Source organism: Balaenoptera borealis (assembly GCF_965194805.1).
Source record: "Balaenoptera borealis genome assembly, chromosome: 4".
Taxonomy (NCBI): domain Eukaryota; kingdom Metazoa; phylum Chordata; class Mammalia; order Artiodactyla; family Balaenopteridae; genus Balaenoptera; species Balaenoptera borealis.
This window is the reverse complement of record NC_138861.1, coordinates 101,755,332-101,771,736: the sequence shown is the minus strand read 5'-3', so window position 1 is coordinate 101,771,736 and position 16,405 is coordinate 101,755,332. Positions and strand designations below refer to the sequence as shown.

Sequence of the window (16,405 nt, the reverse complement as noted above, 5' to 3'; positions counted from 1 at the left end):
TAGTAAAGCCAACATGCCAAGTCAGAAATCGCAAGTTCACAGACCTTGCGTTTTTCACTACACTATAGAGTCTCTGTTGAGTTCCTGTGACACAAGAGGGTAGGAATGCATAAATGGTATCTGCTGATTTAAGGATCTCCTTTTAATCAATTGTTCCAACTTTGTCTCCCTTCACAATTTTGGCTGGCAATTCTAAACCATACCAATTCAAGCATCCTCTAGCTTCACTCGTGGAGATGTTTTAACAAGTAATAAGAGGGTCAGAAGCTGAAGACAGGATGAGCATAAAGAAAAGGTCCTGCTATCTTATCTCTCTTTTTCTGGAAAAGGTGAGATGGATGGTGGGCAGTGCCTCTTCCCTGCGGTTTCCAAGCCAGGGCAGTTACTGAAACCAGCATTTGACAATGGGACCAGTTCAACAGCCCAAACCCAGCCTCTATCTAAAACTGCTCAGAGTGGAATAAGTTCATTTATACAGGTAAATCAAGGACTGAGAAAACCCTCCGAAGAGGAGTTTTGAAGTGAACTTTGGCAAGTGGAGTCTGGGGCTTTTTTGGACCTCAGGATCCCATGACTCAGCTCATTTTAACCCAGTTCTTGTGCTTGTAGGTGTAGGCATTTTGATGGCATCTAAAGGGTGAAGGGTTTGTAGTGAATAAAAGATAACCCATTAACATGGAGTATTCCTTCTTGAATAACAGAATTTTTAAAGCTATTTAGACATTAAAAACTAGCCTTTGTTTGACACTTCTTATGTAGCAGACACTTTAAAAAAATAAGCATATACATTATACACATATATATGTATATATATATCATATGCATCATGAATTATGTCATTTAATACTCGTATGAGGAAGGTACTACCAAATGCCCATTTTACAGAAGAAAAGACTGAGGTAAAGAGAGATGAAGCATCTTACCAATGCCACTAGCTTCGCCGGGCAGTTGATTATCTGGAACTACCAGCTAAGGAGGATAAATAAAAATGAGTCCAAAAAGAAAAGTCTAAAGATCATTAATAAAACATATCAGGGCAAGAATAATCAAAGTATGAAACGAGAAGGCTGCTGGGTCTGAAAAGAAATCCACAGGGGTAGCAGAGAAAACTGGGCCAACAGGGAAACCATCACTAACTCTAGAGTGAGATGAAGTGGATGTTTACATCTGTCAGTTATATGTGTATGAGTTTCAGTTGATGTTTAACTTCTCTTACCATTAGTTTTCTCATCTGTAAGATGAGAGTTGCAAGTCTTCTCTGCAGTGAAGTGAGTTTTAAATGTGATGGTGTGTGAAAAAGACCCTAGTAATTTGCATATTTTATATGTTAGATCTTAGAACAATTTAGAATTATCCATCTGTCCAATGAATTAAAAGCCCAGGGGGTCTTACAGTAAGTATCATCAAAAGAATAAAAGTTAACAAGACAATTTGGGATGCTAGGTGAGCATGAGAACATTATTTTTTTAATTAATAGAAATTGAGCTAATGGCACATCATCATGGATCAATAACTAAGCAGATGGTAAATGTAAAACACAATCATTGTTTTTGGTTACGAAGCCGAATGCAATGGTTTTAGATTGTTAGAAATGAGTACAAACCATGCTTGGGATTAAAGGTCATTTTCTGATCATGAACAGCAGTGCACAAAATTATAATAGAGCTGAAAGCATGATGTGAGTATTCTAACAGGAAAAGGTGTAAAGTTCCTGATGGCTCAGAGTAAAGTTAGGCAGACGAAACCTTCCTTTTGCCTCATTTCTTTCTCTCTCTCAAAGCACTTTGTTCCTTTCTTACCTAGGATTTATCATAAATTGTAAATAAATAATTTGTGTGCATTTAATTGTTTAGTGACCATCTCCCAACACGCACACACAATTATAGTCTCCAGAAGGACTGGAATTACTGTAATCACTGGTTTTTGCACAAGTGGATAATTGATGCCAGCCCCAGTGCCAAGCACAAAATAGACACTCAATAAAAAAAAAAAAATCTGTTGGATAAAAGGACGAATGATTCGTTGTTGGTTCCGAGTTATCCTTTCTGCTACACCTCAAGGTACAATGCACAGTCAAGAACACCTCATTATTTTCACACAGTGGAAGTACTGCACTTTGTAAGCTTCCCTGGAGCATTACTGAGGCTGATGGGCATACTACCTGTGGGTGTAGCAGGGGTGTTGCCTCTGCAGAGGTGCTGGCCTCTGAAGCTATTCGGGGAGGAGAAAGCAGCATTAACGGGGGTGTTCAAACCCCAGTGCCCCCGCTGAGGCATCCTCAGTTCAACCTGTAAGTGCAGGTGACTCTCCCCAACACCCCACCAAGTTCTGGGGTTCCCTTTGGTCTTACTGTTGTCTGGTGGACACTGCAGACTGTCCTCTCTAGACAGCCATTGGTGGCCACTCTCTCCCCTGCAGTGGCTGCCCAGTTGGTTTAGACACACACAATAAAAGTTCTCACTCATAAGCCCAGACGGATGAAGGGCAAAGACTCTGGGTGAAGTTCAGAAGGTGAATCTGACCTTGAACTCATGAACAATGCCCTCAACACCTGTCTTAGTTCACCTGATATGTTCAGACCACTTTCTAGGACTCTAATAATTCTCCCTCTGTAATCCCTTCCTCCAGGTTCCAGCTCAGGATATATCTTATATCCCTGCCCTTATTATCTTCTTGAATCTAACGCTGAAACTTGATGGACAATCACAAAAGTTCTGATCACAGTTGGCTCAAATTATCAGCAGCAGGACAACTGCATCGTTGTTCCTCAAGAGAAAGACAAAAGATTTTGTCTTCTGAAGCACAGTCATGCTCACAGTATGCTGTGAAATTAGATGATAATGAACATGTCTGTGTTATCTACCAGGGAAGGTCAGTGCCCCATCCTCATCCCAACAGGCCAAATGACTATGATGCACCAAAAATAAATAAATAAATAAAAAATAACGGAAGGAAGGGAGGGAGGGAGGGAGGGAGGAAAGGAGGGAGGAAGGGAGGGAGGAAGACAGGAAGGAAAAAGCTAGCTGCAAATTCCATTAGGCTTCCCATATTTTCATTTGCCTCTCAGATGAGGGAACAATAACTAGAACTATCATCAAAAGGTATAAAAGATCAGATGATCTTCAGGGCTAAATACAAACCTGTATTTCTTGGGAAGCAGGCTCACCTCAGGAATACTTGTAAAAAGAGAACAATTAACATCCACTCTATGATTTACCAAATCTTCCTAAGTGCCTGGTGTTTTGTATCGATCCACTCTAAAAACTCTTATGGGCATGCCAAAAGCCAATTCAAGGCCCAGCTGCCTGTGTCCCACTAGACATGATTAGGTGGATTTTCTAACACTGTTTTGGGAATCCGAACTGAAGCTCTGTTTTCTAAGACACACACTTGCTTCATCCTAGCTTTTCTCCCTTCTTTAATTCTGCACTGAGGTTCTACTCGTTCTGCGCTAAGGTTCTGAACTTATTGTGGACAAGTTCACCTGAGTTTTAACAACTAGTTTTAAAGCCTAGGAAAATATCATTGAAAAACATATAAGATTAACAGAGTTATTGATCTGGGTGATAAAATTTTGAGAGGTCAAAAATCTTGAAACTTCAAAATAGCAGCATGAAGCCTTTGTAAATTTTTAGTCCTGGTTCTTGTTAAAAATAAATCAATCTTGTTTTATACACACATGAATACTACATATATACATATGTAATTATATTATATATATATATATAATTAAAGGAATTGCCTTCATTAACATTCATTTCCTCTGATAGGTCTAATATATTTACTTTTAATTTCACTCATAATACTGTTTTCCTCCCTGGAAGCATATTTATTCGTAATTAAGAAATTAAAATAAGAAATTTTCAGTTCAGTAAATAAAATTATAAAGGCAAAGAAAAGCAAATAGGAACTAAGAGTTCAGACATTAGCCAGAAGGCTAATCTTATCTCGCCTTATGTCACCTCATGCCCATTTGACAACAGCTTTTTTTTGGCTTGGTGATAAGAACACAAGGACTGCTACAGAAGTGATATTCTTAATTTCCCCATATGTGGCAATCCTTTCACAAGGAATTGCGAGAACAGAGGTTCCATTTATAATGTTGCTTCAAACAGAAGTTAACCAACAGAGGCAGACAAAAGTGCCCCCTCCTGCCACATGACGACTGGCGTGAACAACGCAAATTGGAATGTCAAAGATTAACTTTAGATCCTGACATTCCTATGTGAATAATCCTGAGCTAAATTCTCCCTCTTGATGTCAAGGAACACACACTCTCTAGGCATTTTGGTTAGCAGTCTCTCCACCCACTATCCAGATTCTCTTTTTCTGAGATATGTTTAGATGTTGGAGAGAATCACATGATTTTCTCCAGAAATCATCCTCAGGCAAATCGAGTTATTTTAAATCATTTACCCACAGCAGACATTGCAGGAAACTCTCAGAGTGTGTGCAGCCTGCACTGACCAGGTTCCCCCACTCTTCACCTTTCCTGCTCTGCAGATGTGACCTGGGAAGGGAAGTCGAGCACCAGCTCCGTGTGACATCATGAAGCTAATGGTATCTAGCCTGTGGGTAGGAAGGTTCAGAAGTCGGAAGTAGCATCTTCAGGTCTTGGGGTAAGTTTGAGATATTCAGAAGCTACACAGAGCTTCTCAGTGATCCTTTCAAAGTTATCTGTGGGTGGTGGTATTTGGGGATCCTTCCCACCGACCAGCCTACAGAGGCATGAAAGACAGAACAGAAGTAACAGCCTCAGCTAGACAGCAGATGCTGGTGCATTTCTCTCCTCCTGCTCCCTCGGCACTCTGCATAAATTAAGTCCTCAGTAAGTATTTGCTAAGAACCAAGGCTTTTTCAGTAATCTAAATAGCTTTTCCTTCATCTTCTTTATATGACAATGGAATTGATGTCTTATTCTTTTGCAGGGTAGGAGAGAGCATCAAGTTCATTCAGTGCCTTTCAGAGGGTACAGAAAAGTCCAGAGACTGAGCAGCTTGACTACAATTGCCCAGTCAGTTCCAGTTGCAACCAAGACTCTAGGCACCTGTGGGCACTTGACCCTCTTTGCCTCCTCAAGGTCTGTGCCCCTTGCCCCCAACTTGCTCTAGTTCACTGGCCTTCTTTCCACCCTCAGGACCTTCTGTACCATATTCTCTCTGCCAGGAATTTCTGCTCACTGCTTCTAAGTTGTTTCCTCCTATCCTTCAAATTTCATTGCAAATATCATTTCCTTAGAAAGTTTTTGACTGCCCAGGATAAAAGACATATCCCATCCTCCTATCTATTTCTCTCTCTCTCTCTAATTACCTTGTTCCTTTCTTTCCCAGCATTTACCACAAATGCTAAATCCATATTCTTGTGTGTATTTACTTGCTTAATATCTGTTTTCCAACTCTTTCTCCCTCTCTCTCTCTGTCCCTCAACTGTAGTCTCTTGGAGGACAAGAATTACATTTGGTTTTTTCCCCAATAGATATCCAGTGCCAGGCTCAGCGCCTACCACAAAATAGCTACTCAATAAAAAACTTTTGAGTAAAAAGATCTGTGTCTGCTGTTATCCTTTCTTCTGCACCACAATGCACAGTTGTCTCTCTTCAATAAAAAGATAACTGATGATACAGTCACCTCATCGGCTGATTTTTCTGAATCATTTTGGCATTACACAGGGCGTAGTTTAGTCTGAAGACTCCATTTCTAAATACAACAACTGGACAACTAATCATCAAAGGAGGGAATGAAAGGGAGAATCAAAGTACCATGGCATTGTATCTGTTACCTTAGGATGATGCTTTCTCCAATGAGGGTGAACAAGGGAGCAAGAGTATTGAAATAATACAAATGAACATTTGCATACACACTCCAGAAAACAGCAGAGGACAAAACTTGGAATTAGGAAACATGACAAGTTTACAGTTCAGATCATACCTCAAAAACAAATAATGATCTATTTGGGGTACGTTAAATAAGGCGACTTAAATTTTTCCACTCTCAATAGTTTCTCCTCATTTATGAAGTATCATCTTATTCATCACGAAAGCCCTTCAAGGATTCCCCTAGCCTTCAGGATAAAGCCCAACTTCCTCTGAAGGATACGTGTGGCCTTCCACGATTCATCCCCTCCCTTTCCTTTGGAGTCACATCCTAACATTCATCCACTGGCCCTTACCCTCTAAACACACAGAAATACTGTGCTTCCCGTTAGCCACAGTCTCCTACAACTCCAGGCCCTTGTATGTGTCAAGCCCAAGTCGGGAGGACCAGTCCCCATCTCGATCACTTGTTCACTTTAGTTCTGCATTAGTTTTGTACTGCTGCTGTAACAAATTACCACACACGAATGACTTAAACCAACACAAATGTATTATCTTATAGCTCTGAGGGGGTCAGAAGACTGAAATGGGTTTCACTGAGTTAAAATCAATGTGTCAGCAAAGCTGCATTCCTTTCTGAAGGCTCTAGGGAAGAATCTATTTTCTTACCTTTTCCAGCTTCTGGAGACCACCTGCTTTCCTTGGCTTGTGTCCTCCTTCCATCTGAAAGCAAGAATGGGCAGTTGAGTCTTCCTCACATTGCATCACTTTGACTCTGACCTTTCTGCTTCCTTCTTACATGTTTAAGGATCCTTGTGATTACACTGGGTCCACCCAGATAATCCAGCATAATTTCCCAATTTCAATGTCAGCTAACTGACAACCTTAATTCCATCTGCAACCTTAATTCTCCTTGCTATATAAATTAATATATTTACAAGTTACAGGGATTAAGACATGCATATCTTTGGGAGGGCCATTATTCTGCCTATCACAAGTTTAAAGTACACCTGAGCTTCCATAACTTATTTGATGACATTTCCCTTGTGAGTGACAGAGTTAGATGTTCCTCATCTCATCTTTTAGCTCCAATGTATTCTGGTACAATAGGGCTTATTTTGTATTAAAGTCACTGATTTATAAATACATCTTCTTCATAAGACTATTTCAGGCCTGGATCCTAAATAAAAATGGAGCTGGTGAGACTAGAAACCTAAGTACACATAAAACTCCTGAATTTTATCTTGAGAGCAATGAAGAATCAGATAAAGATTTAAATTGGAAAGTGGCATGATCCAATTTGTATTATAAAGTGATAACTCTGGCTGTAACATAGGGACTTTATTTTTGTGCATCTTGAGTTACCAGGAGAATTTCCAAGTGAAGATATCTAGGAAACAGTTATATACACAGAACTAGAAGGAATCATTAGTATATAGACTTTAGAAGTTTCAAATGTGTAATCTTGGATCACCTGTGGCCCCTGACCCAATGTATTTGCCTACAAGGGTGTGAAAGAAATTGAATTTCAAGGTCTTCTGATGGGCTGTGCGCTCTTCAGTTGGCCCTAGTCCCCACTATTATTTTTTTATACCTTTTGTTAGCTAACTGGTTCCGGAAAGCATTTGAGTTTGATGTCTGATGTAGTTAGTGCTGCCAAATAAAACATACGACATCCAATTAAATTTGGATTTCAGGCAAACAATGAATAATTTTTTCAGTATGTCATATTTTTATTTGATAAAATCTGCCAACACTGGATATAGTTGATAATTTAATTCATGGGACTCGATGGCATTAGCAAGGATAGCAAACAGAATAGGACGCGAAGCAGGTTCTAGATGGTGCCTGGCACACAGAAGACAGTCAATATATACCATTAATGAATAAGAGCCAAGGGCAAAAGCAGAGAAATATCAACATTTAAGGAGTGTTTAGGAGAAAGGAGAAAAAGAACAGAAGTGCCTAGGTGAGGTCAACAATGTCCCATACTGCAAGGATATCAAGCAAGGAAAAAACTGAAAATTTTCCACTGGATTTGTGACAAGGACATCATAGGTGTCCTTGGAAGAACATTTTGATAGAGCAGCTGGGCAAAATACCTGCCTTCAACTGAGGAAAAGAGGAAGAGAAAGCAGAGACAGAATATATAACTATTCAAAGAATCTTGGCTATGTTGGCAATGAACGATGGAGTTGTAGCTAAACGAGACATGGAATCCAGAAAACTTTGCCTTTTTTTTTTTAATGGGTGAGCTTTAATCACTTTAACTGTTGATGAGAAGAAACCAGCAGAGAAGAATAACTTAAAGATATGGAAAAGAGAAGGAATCATCATGAACAAGATATAATTCATAACCCAGTTACGGATGGGTGTCCATGCAGTGGGTTTTGGTAGAGGGGATTTCTAGATGAAGGCTCCTACTTTTTTCCTGGGAAGTAGGAGTGAAATCATCTATTGACCTTGAGTGTGACAGGAGCTGGGGAATAGGTTCCAATAATCCTGGAGAAGGTTTAAGTTGCCATGAGAATCTTAGGAAAGGGAGCTGGATTAGGAAATTGAGAAATACTGAGTAGAACTGAATATTCTGATGGATTGAAAACTACATTCAACTCCAGAATGTCCACCAGGGTCCCGACAATCTGTAGGGCTCTTGGCCTCCCTTTCCATGAGGACTCAAGTCTTTTCCTAGGGTCATGCTTCAACATGAAGGGAATCTGGATCCATACTCTATGCCCCTGCCTTAACTCTAGGATATTAAATAACCAAGTAGTGCTGTGAAATGATGGAAATTAGCAGTCCAAGAAGGGAGGAAGGGAATAAAATCAGGGATAGCTGTGAATCTTGAGCCCTTCCTGCCTAGATTCATCTCTTTACATCATTTAGACATGCTGTATTTGTGTTTGTCAGTTTTCAAAATATTTTCTATTTCTGACTCTTTCTACATTTAATAAAGTATTTAGTCATTGTTAATTTGAAGAGAAATTTACTGCTTAATAACCCAACCTAAAATTTCACATATTTCATATTTTAAATGATACTGCATTCATTTACTCATTTTAATAATTCACTTTTGAATGCCTTCATATGCCAAGTGCTCATATTGTTAAGATAAACTGAGTACCTGCTCTCAGAAAGTTTAAACAAATTCAATTATTTTAAATTAATCTATACTTCAGGAAAAACTAGTCCCTAGTATGTGACTTAAAAATCCAATGCAAAAGCCAAAATATAAAAACTAAGTCAATTAGGTAATGGCTAGTTCCCTTATAAGGGTTCACCATAGGTACTTTTAAACAGGCTCTCCTGGAGTATTTGAAATATAATTGGATTTAAAGACCCTCAGTGTATCTACAACTCTTTAGGAAGACATCCATTACATTGAGAAAGATGTATTGGTCTCTGCCAAGTCAGCCCTGTGATTCATACATATATTTCTGTGCATTCATTATAGTCTACTTCTCCTATCACCCTTCCCTCAAGGGCATTGGTAGATATAAGGGGAAATTGTGTGGTTGCTTAACTGAAGAGCATCTCAATGCTGGTGAACTCTCTCCCCTGTTCAATTTTTCCCTTGTTGTTCTCTTATTTATTGTATCAAAAGCTGCCTTGGGGACATGTTTTATTTGGTGCTTACACTGTGCCTGGGGAGTGATATCAACCAATGAAGAATTATTGACAAGGCAGTTAACTCCATGAGTGTAGAAACTCTGTCTCTTGCTCAACATTTTGTCTTACTTACATTTTACAAACAGAGTGCTTATCATGTCCCTGGTACTGGTCTGAAATATTTACAAATATGAATTCATTCAACACCAAAAGCAACCCTACAAAGTAGGTGCAATCATAATTTTTCAAGAGAGAAAATTGAAGACTGAGGCCACAGAGGTAATGAACAAAAACGTTTAGATGTGAACCCAGGCAGTCTGGCTTCAAATCTTGTGCCTGTTACCATTATGCTGGGCTGCTGCCTAACACTGTGATGTCACCATAGAACTTTCAGCACCAGGCACAGTGCCCACATACTGTAGATGCAAAATATATACATATAACTAAATGACATAGGAAAATAATAGGCTCTATTTCCATGCTCTGTATCACTAAACCACCAGTTCTCAAAAATCCACATCTCACCTACTTCACCCCCCAGAAAAAAAGGATCTAATGTCAGAACCTCTTTAGTGTTTCCTTTCATAGAACATATAATTATTATATGCCTATCTTGATAAATACACTGGTGATATATTAACTGACCTCCCAAATAGTGTAGGATGAAGTCTCATTGAGATGGGTCAGATATGGTTCTCGCCTAGTTGTGTTAGCTGCGGAGGCCCACCATCATTTTCCTCTGAAAACACAATATTCCATTTCCAAGTAACTACTAGAATATTCTGAAATTGGATTAAACTAAAAGCAGCCAACATAACAATGCCTCAGCTACATATGTGCACCTTTTCAGTGATTACTGTCAACTACTAAAAGCTTGGAACACCATCTGAATATTATTACTGCTTCTCATGAACGAACAGGCATTTTCATCTAGGGATCAAGCACCACAAAAGTGCTACAAAACAATATGAAGTGGAAGGTACGGAGAGATACAAAAAGAAGCACAAAGGAAGGAGGATAAGATAGCAGTAGTAACTGCTTTCTCTGCAAAGAGAGACAAATCAAGAAACCTTCTGTTTTAAGAATTTTTATAGAGGAGAGTATTTCCATGACAACTGAGTACTTAGTTATTCTTATTGCAGGAGAAACAGAGCATCTAAAAAATCAGGAAATATGTTCCAGGCACACAGAATAAATCCCAGCTAAACTAGGAACATTGGTGTTTCATTAAAAGCAGTGAAAATTCACCACGAGACCTTTTATTTTAACTCAATATTTAGAAAGTGACAATCTTTCTTAAGATTCTCTAGATTGTTTTAGACAAGATGTTAGCTCTTAAGTTTGGCTTGAGAGGCACGTTACTCTACACATCCACAACCTTTACCTCCACCTTAATTTTTGAAAATTAAATTGATTGAGGGAACTAGGCAATGTTTTCAAACTGAACCTGATAGAAATGTGACAGAATCATGGAGTTTAATTCAAATTAATGCTAACTAAATGGCTTGATTTAACAGAAGAGCAACCTCTCTCTTAAATGCACAAAAGATACTATAAACAAAATCCTATTTCAGTTTATTCTAAGACTTGTTTTAGAAATATCATATACTAGTTAAAGTAATCTAAGGTGCAGCAAGCTGACCTAAATCAACAAGTCTAGTCTTAGTTTAACTGAAATATGCAAGACAGACAATAATGACTCTTTTTAATGTAAGGCCATGCTAATCCAAATGCACCATTTTCCCTTTGAGAAATTCTATTGTGTTGCATGAAGATCATTGCCTCAAATATGGAATTCCTTTCTCACTCTCCTGAAACTTATTTCTCCTGACCCTTTCAAGAGTTCTCTATCTTCAAGTTCGGAGTGTAGGTTATTGGCAATGAATACATACAATTGAAGTGGTAATGAATCCATGGTCTTTAGAGTTAGAAGACTTAGGTTCTAGCCCTGCTTCTGCCACTTTTTCGCTCTTGATATAGGCGAAATCATTTTACTTCTCTAAATCTCAGTTTTCTCATCTGTTTAAAAGAATTGAAAACATATCAATCTAAGCTGTTGACTCAACAAATTTCACTGTGCACCAGGCAAGAGTTTAAGCACTGGAGACGAGGCAGGAGATAGGTGGGCCCCAAGCTAGGCATTTACAACTGGCCTCCCGTTTACATTTCACGGGGCAGGAAAAAGTGGGCTTCAGGCAGGACACTTAGAACTAGTCTCCTGTTTGCATTTCCTGAGACGGGAGATTGATGGGCTCCAGGTTAGACATTTGAAATCAACCTCCTGCTCCTCTCCGAAATGGAAGTAACAGCAGAAACAGGGTAAAGAGCCAGGTTTTGTCTCCTGTGGACACCTTAAGATAACAGTCATGGCAGGAACAGAGAGGGGCTAAACCTTGTTTGAGGAAAGGATCAAGAGGTCATATATCCTATCCTTGGGGCAAGGGAGACACTGCACATGCACAGAAAGGCTCCTTGGGGGTCAAAAAGGAGGGGTCACCACTACATAATATGTGATGCTAAGATCATCCCATAGGCCTCTGGGCTGAAATCCATCTTGGAAAAAAATTGTGCACCCATGTTGGGGCGGTTCCTAGGGCAGGTCAGGTGTGGAAAAAGAAACCAGGTAATTGGCCAAAGGTAAACAGAGACCCGGAAGAACTGCCTTATATAAATGACTTCACTGCCTCTTTCCTGCGCTCCTCCTCATTCGGGAGGACGCCCACACCCTTCCTCTCCAGGTGTGCATCTCTGCCTTGCTTCTATCTTAACTAAACAAACTGTTTCTCTGTGTGCTCTCCCACTTGTTGTTGTGTTATGTCTCTAATAATAAACTTTGTGCCTGTTTTTACAGTTTTTTGCCTCCGTGAGAAATGCATTTTTCACTGGGGGCAAGAGCCAGGGGGTCTAGTGGCTAGGATTCCTGGTTTTCATCCAGGCTACCCAGGTTCAATTCCTGGGCGGGGAATTAAGATCTCACTTCACGCCACCACTCGCTGCTGCCTCTCCGAGATCAGAGGCAAAAAGAAAAATAAGTCTATCACTGTTTTTGAGAAATAGTCTAGTAAAGAAGACAGGCCTTGATTATATATTTGGAATACTAAATGATAAAGTATATTATTAAGATATAAACAGAACTAGAGGTATAAAACAAAGAATGTTGCCCACCAACCAGTTCTCCAAGGATCAAGGCATTAGCCATTGCAGTCACTGACCTGCAGTGCACCCTGAAAGGGATTCAGGAAGAAGAACAGGATGAGGCACTCTGTGCTTTGGGAAAACAGGCAAAACAGGCCCTTAGATAGTTAGATATTTTTCAGAGAAAAATTTTATGAACCCAATTCTTGTATCTTCCCATACTTAGAAAAGCACTAAAATTATTAACTGAAGTATCTGTTCCGTGTGACTAGCAATAACCTTCTACCTATGCTTGGTTGCAAGTACTCCTTAGCCAAAATAAAGAAATACATACACACACCACATGCCTCACCACACACACACACACACACACACACACACACACACAGAGGCTTCTCTCCCTACCTCTTCAGAGCAGTTCCTCAGAGCTACCTGAGAGGCTGTCTTTCAGGCTATAGTCCTCAGTAAGGTCCCTGAATAAAACAAACTCACAGCTCTCACACTGTATAGTTTGGTGTTATTATTTTTAAATTTCAGTTGACAAAAGATAGGGGATAACTCTTCTTGGGAAAGATGGAAACAGTTATTCAGAGGCAAAGACATTTGAGCTGTCTTACAAAATGAGTATATCTAGGGCTTCCCTGGTGGCGCAGTGGTTGAGAATCTGCCTGCTAATGCAGGGGACACGGGTTCGAGCCCTGGTCTGGGAAGATCCCACATGCCGCGGAGCAACTGAGCCCGTGTGCCACAACTACTGAGCCTGCACGTCTGGAGCCTGTGCTCCGCAACAAGAGAGGCTGTGATAGTGAGAGGCCCGCGCACCGCGATGAAGACTGGCCCCCGCTTGCCACAACTAGAGAAAGCCCTCGCACAGAAACGAAGACCCAACACAGCCAAAAATAAATAAATAAATAAAATATTAAAAAAAAAAATGAGTATATCTAATGGAGGGAGGAAATAGGAGAGAAGGGGAAAAGGGAGACTGGGAAGAAAGAAAAATGTATGCTCAGGTCCCAAGGCTTGAAGATGAATGACTCAAAGTTCAGTGAGCTGGAGCATATAGAAAGCCAGGGTGTGGTAAAGACAGAGGAGAAGGTATAGGCCAGACTGTGAAGTGTTTAATATGCTGTGTTGAGAAACTGGGAATTTTTCCACAGGAAAATGGGGAGATGATATACATTATGACAACCAGGAGTTAACACAACAGGACATTTTTTCTCTGAAAATTAACAGGGACTTTTGCCATCCACTATAATCTGAAGCAAGAACTGATTCAACTACTCCTAAAGCATAAATTCACTCAAATCCTTCATGATGAAGTCAGAAGTTGGTGGCAAGTGAGGTGACCAACTTATTCCCCGGGATTTTCTCAGAAAACTGATTTTCTCAGTTTTAAAAGTCCCACTTCCTGGGAACCTTCTCAGTCTTAGTGAAACTGGGATTTCCCAGGACTTCCCACATTTTAGTAATGGAAGTTCTATGTCCCAGGACCCTCTCTTTCCAAGGCCTGGGCACACTGAGACAGTTAATCACCTTAGTTCTAGTTGCAAGACTGATGGTGAGAGCAATGGGAATAGATGGGTCCTGACTGCAGTTATGCGTATGAGTTAAGCTGCTCTTAACTACATGTACAAACAATTCTTTCCACAGTCCTGGGAAACTGGAGGTATATATATATATATATATATATATATATATATATATATATATATACATAAAATAAAAAAACACATATCAATATTTACTAAATGTAACCATTAACATTACTATATACTTCAGAACAACTTTCTGATTCCTTCATCCCCTTACTTCTACACAATCTTATCAAAGATAAAAGGTAGTCTTGTAGCCTAGTAATGCCTCAGTGAGACAGAATGCTCTCGTACTTGAAAAGATATTAAAGCAGCCTTTGAGCACATAAGAACCTAATGAATGAGTGTATCTCAGACACATCAGGACACAGGATGGTATGTAAAATTTCAATATTAACGGCATTGCTGGCTTTGAGCATGAGGATAAATGAATCCTCCTGACCTGAGTAGACACAGTGGATTAAGCAGATGCCAAAAACCAGGAGGAAGGAGGAAAAGGCCAAAAAGGGAGCAAGGAGGAGAACAAGTAGCAGTGGACCTCCTGTGCCCATTCCTGATACATGCAGAAAGAGACAGATGCGTGGGAACAGTAAATATATGTTTCATAAGATCCTCTGAGGTCCAAATAAACTGGCTTCCTTCTGGCAATGGACTGCGTTCACGTGCCTTTCTAGTTATTGCAGGGCATAGAACAGAGCAAGACACAAAACTTAAAATCGCAACCACTGTGTGTAACACGCAGAACGGAGAACAATGATAGACCCATCTTGGGACCCATCCAAAAGTAATTTTATACCAAAACACCAAATGCAAGATGGTTTCCCCATAAAGATGGTCTCAGCTGCATAAACCACCAAAACAACATTGTAAGTAGACCCCAATGTGTTTGCAATGTTCAAGGGAAATGAAAAGTATAGAATATGTAACCCATTTGTTTGGGGGTGCTTAGGTAATATCTATCCTCTAAAGAAAGAGCAAGAACACTTTTGTAGTCAGCTGAGGGTGGTTGTGAAGTTGGGTTTCCGACTTACTGTCTTGATTAAATAAATAAACACTATAATAATCTAAAAACTAATATTTAAATTTCTAAAGCACTTCTTTTTTGTTTCCTGGGGAATTTGCTTTACTTTAGAAGCATTCAGCTGTTCTAAACTGAGAGGCAGAACACCTGAGAAGATTTTTCTAAAACTCTGTTGGTATATTTTGTTTTATTAAGAGTAGTATGTGCCCTTAACATTTCAGTGACTTAAGTGTTTTACTAATTCATAATGAGTGTATGTTTGTGTGTGTAAAGGTTTAAATTATTCACACAAAAATAGTCTATATGAAGGAATGAGATAATCATATTTAATAAACACAAAACAAAAAGAACTATTAAATATTATTATACCTCAAATATAATAGGCAGTAAAAAGTAAGTATAATATACTACCATAATAACATTGTAGTTGGTGTTAAAATTATGTCAAGAAATGACAGTACTAAGCAAGTTCAGAAATAAAAAAGGCAAATTATATAATATATAGTGAAGAATTATATAGAGAAATTATTAAACACATAAATTTAGTATTTACAAAATACATCTTAAATGGCCACTAAAAATAATCTCAACACTCTGGCCATACATCCAGAGAATCTGTATAAAATGTTCTTTGTGGGGAATGAACATATTAGGATAGCAATATAGTATAGCAGTTCTTTCTAACTCCTGTTTTAAAACATCACTTGTCACATGGTATGATAGTATAAGGTAAGATCAGAAACTTTGTGGATCCTGGAGTCTCACGGTACCCTCTTTTTGAAGAATATCTACTAATATCTTGAAAGCCACTTGCATAGCATGGAACATGGCTTGGCAAATTCTGGTTTCATTATGGCAATAATCCTCATAAAGTGTACTCTAAAAATAAATTTAGAATACAAGGCCAATTTCATAGATGTCTTTGCCCCATTAAATGAGTAAATCATCTAACAATTCTAATGTCTACTTATCTGTTTGAATAATGCATAAATTAACATTTCAAGTGTTTGGAAAATGACTTATGTGTGGATCTTCACACGCTGTTTCAGTTTGTCATGAGGACTTGCCCTAGCCCCCACTGAGGGTGTGAGAAAATCCAAGGATGAGTTCAGGTAATAGAGACAACTCCTGGACAGACTAGGGAACCCTCTGTCCAACGCTCCACCTTCACACACCACGAGCCTCGCCTCTTCCTCTCTTAGGTTCTGAATGGACTCAAACTTTTGATGGGACCCA

At 39.3% G+C, this 16,405-nt stretch overlaps 1 long non-coding RNA gene across 1 annotated transcript in view; it reads left to right on the top strand.

Annotated features, from left to right (window-relative positions):
* Positions 1–14,263, top strand: part of LOC309627364 — a 208,500-nt gene extending 194,237 nt beyond the window's left edge. The window contains exon 2 of the long non-coding RNA XR_014243710.1: positions 13,191–14,263. This is a non-coding gene — a long non-coding RNA (uncharacterized lncRNA). The remainder of the gene's footprint in view (positions 1–13,190) is intronic.
* The last annotated feature ends 2,142 nt before the right edge of the window (positions 14,264–16,405 follow it).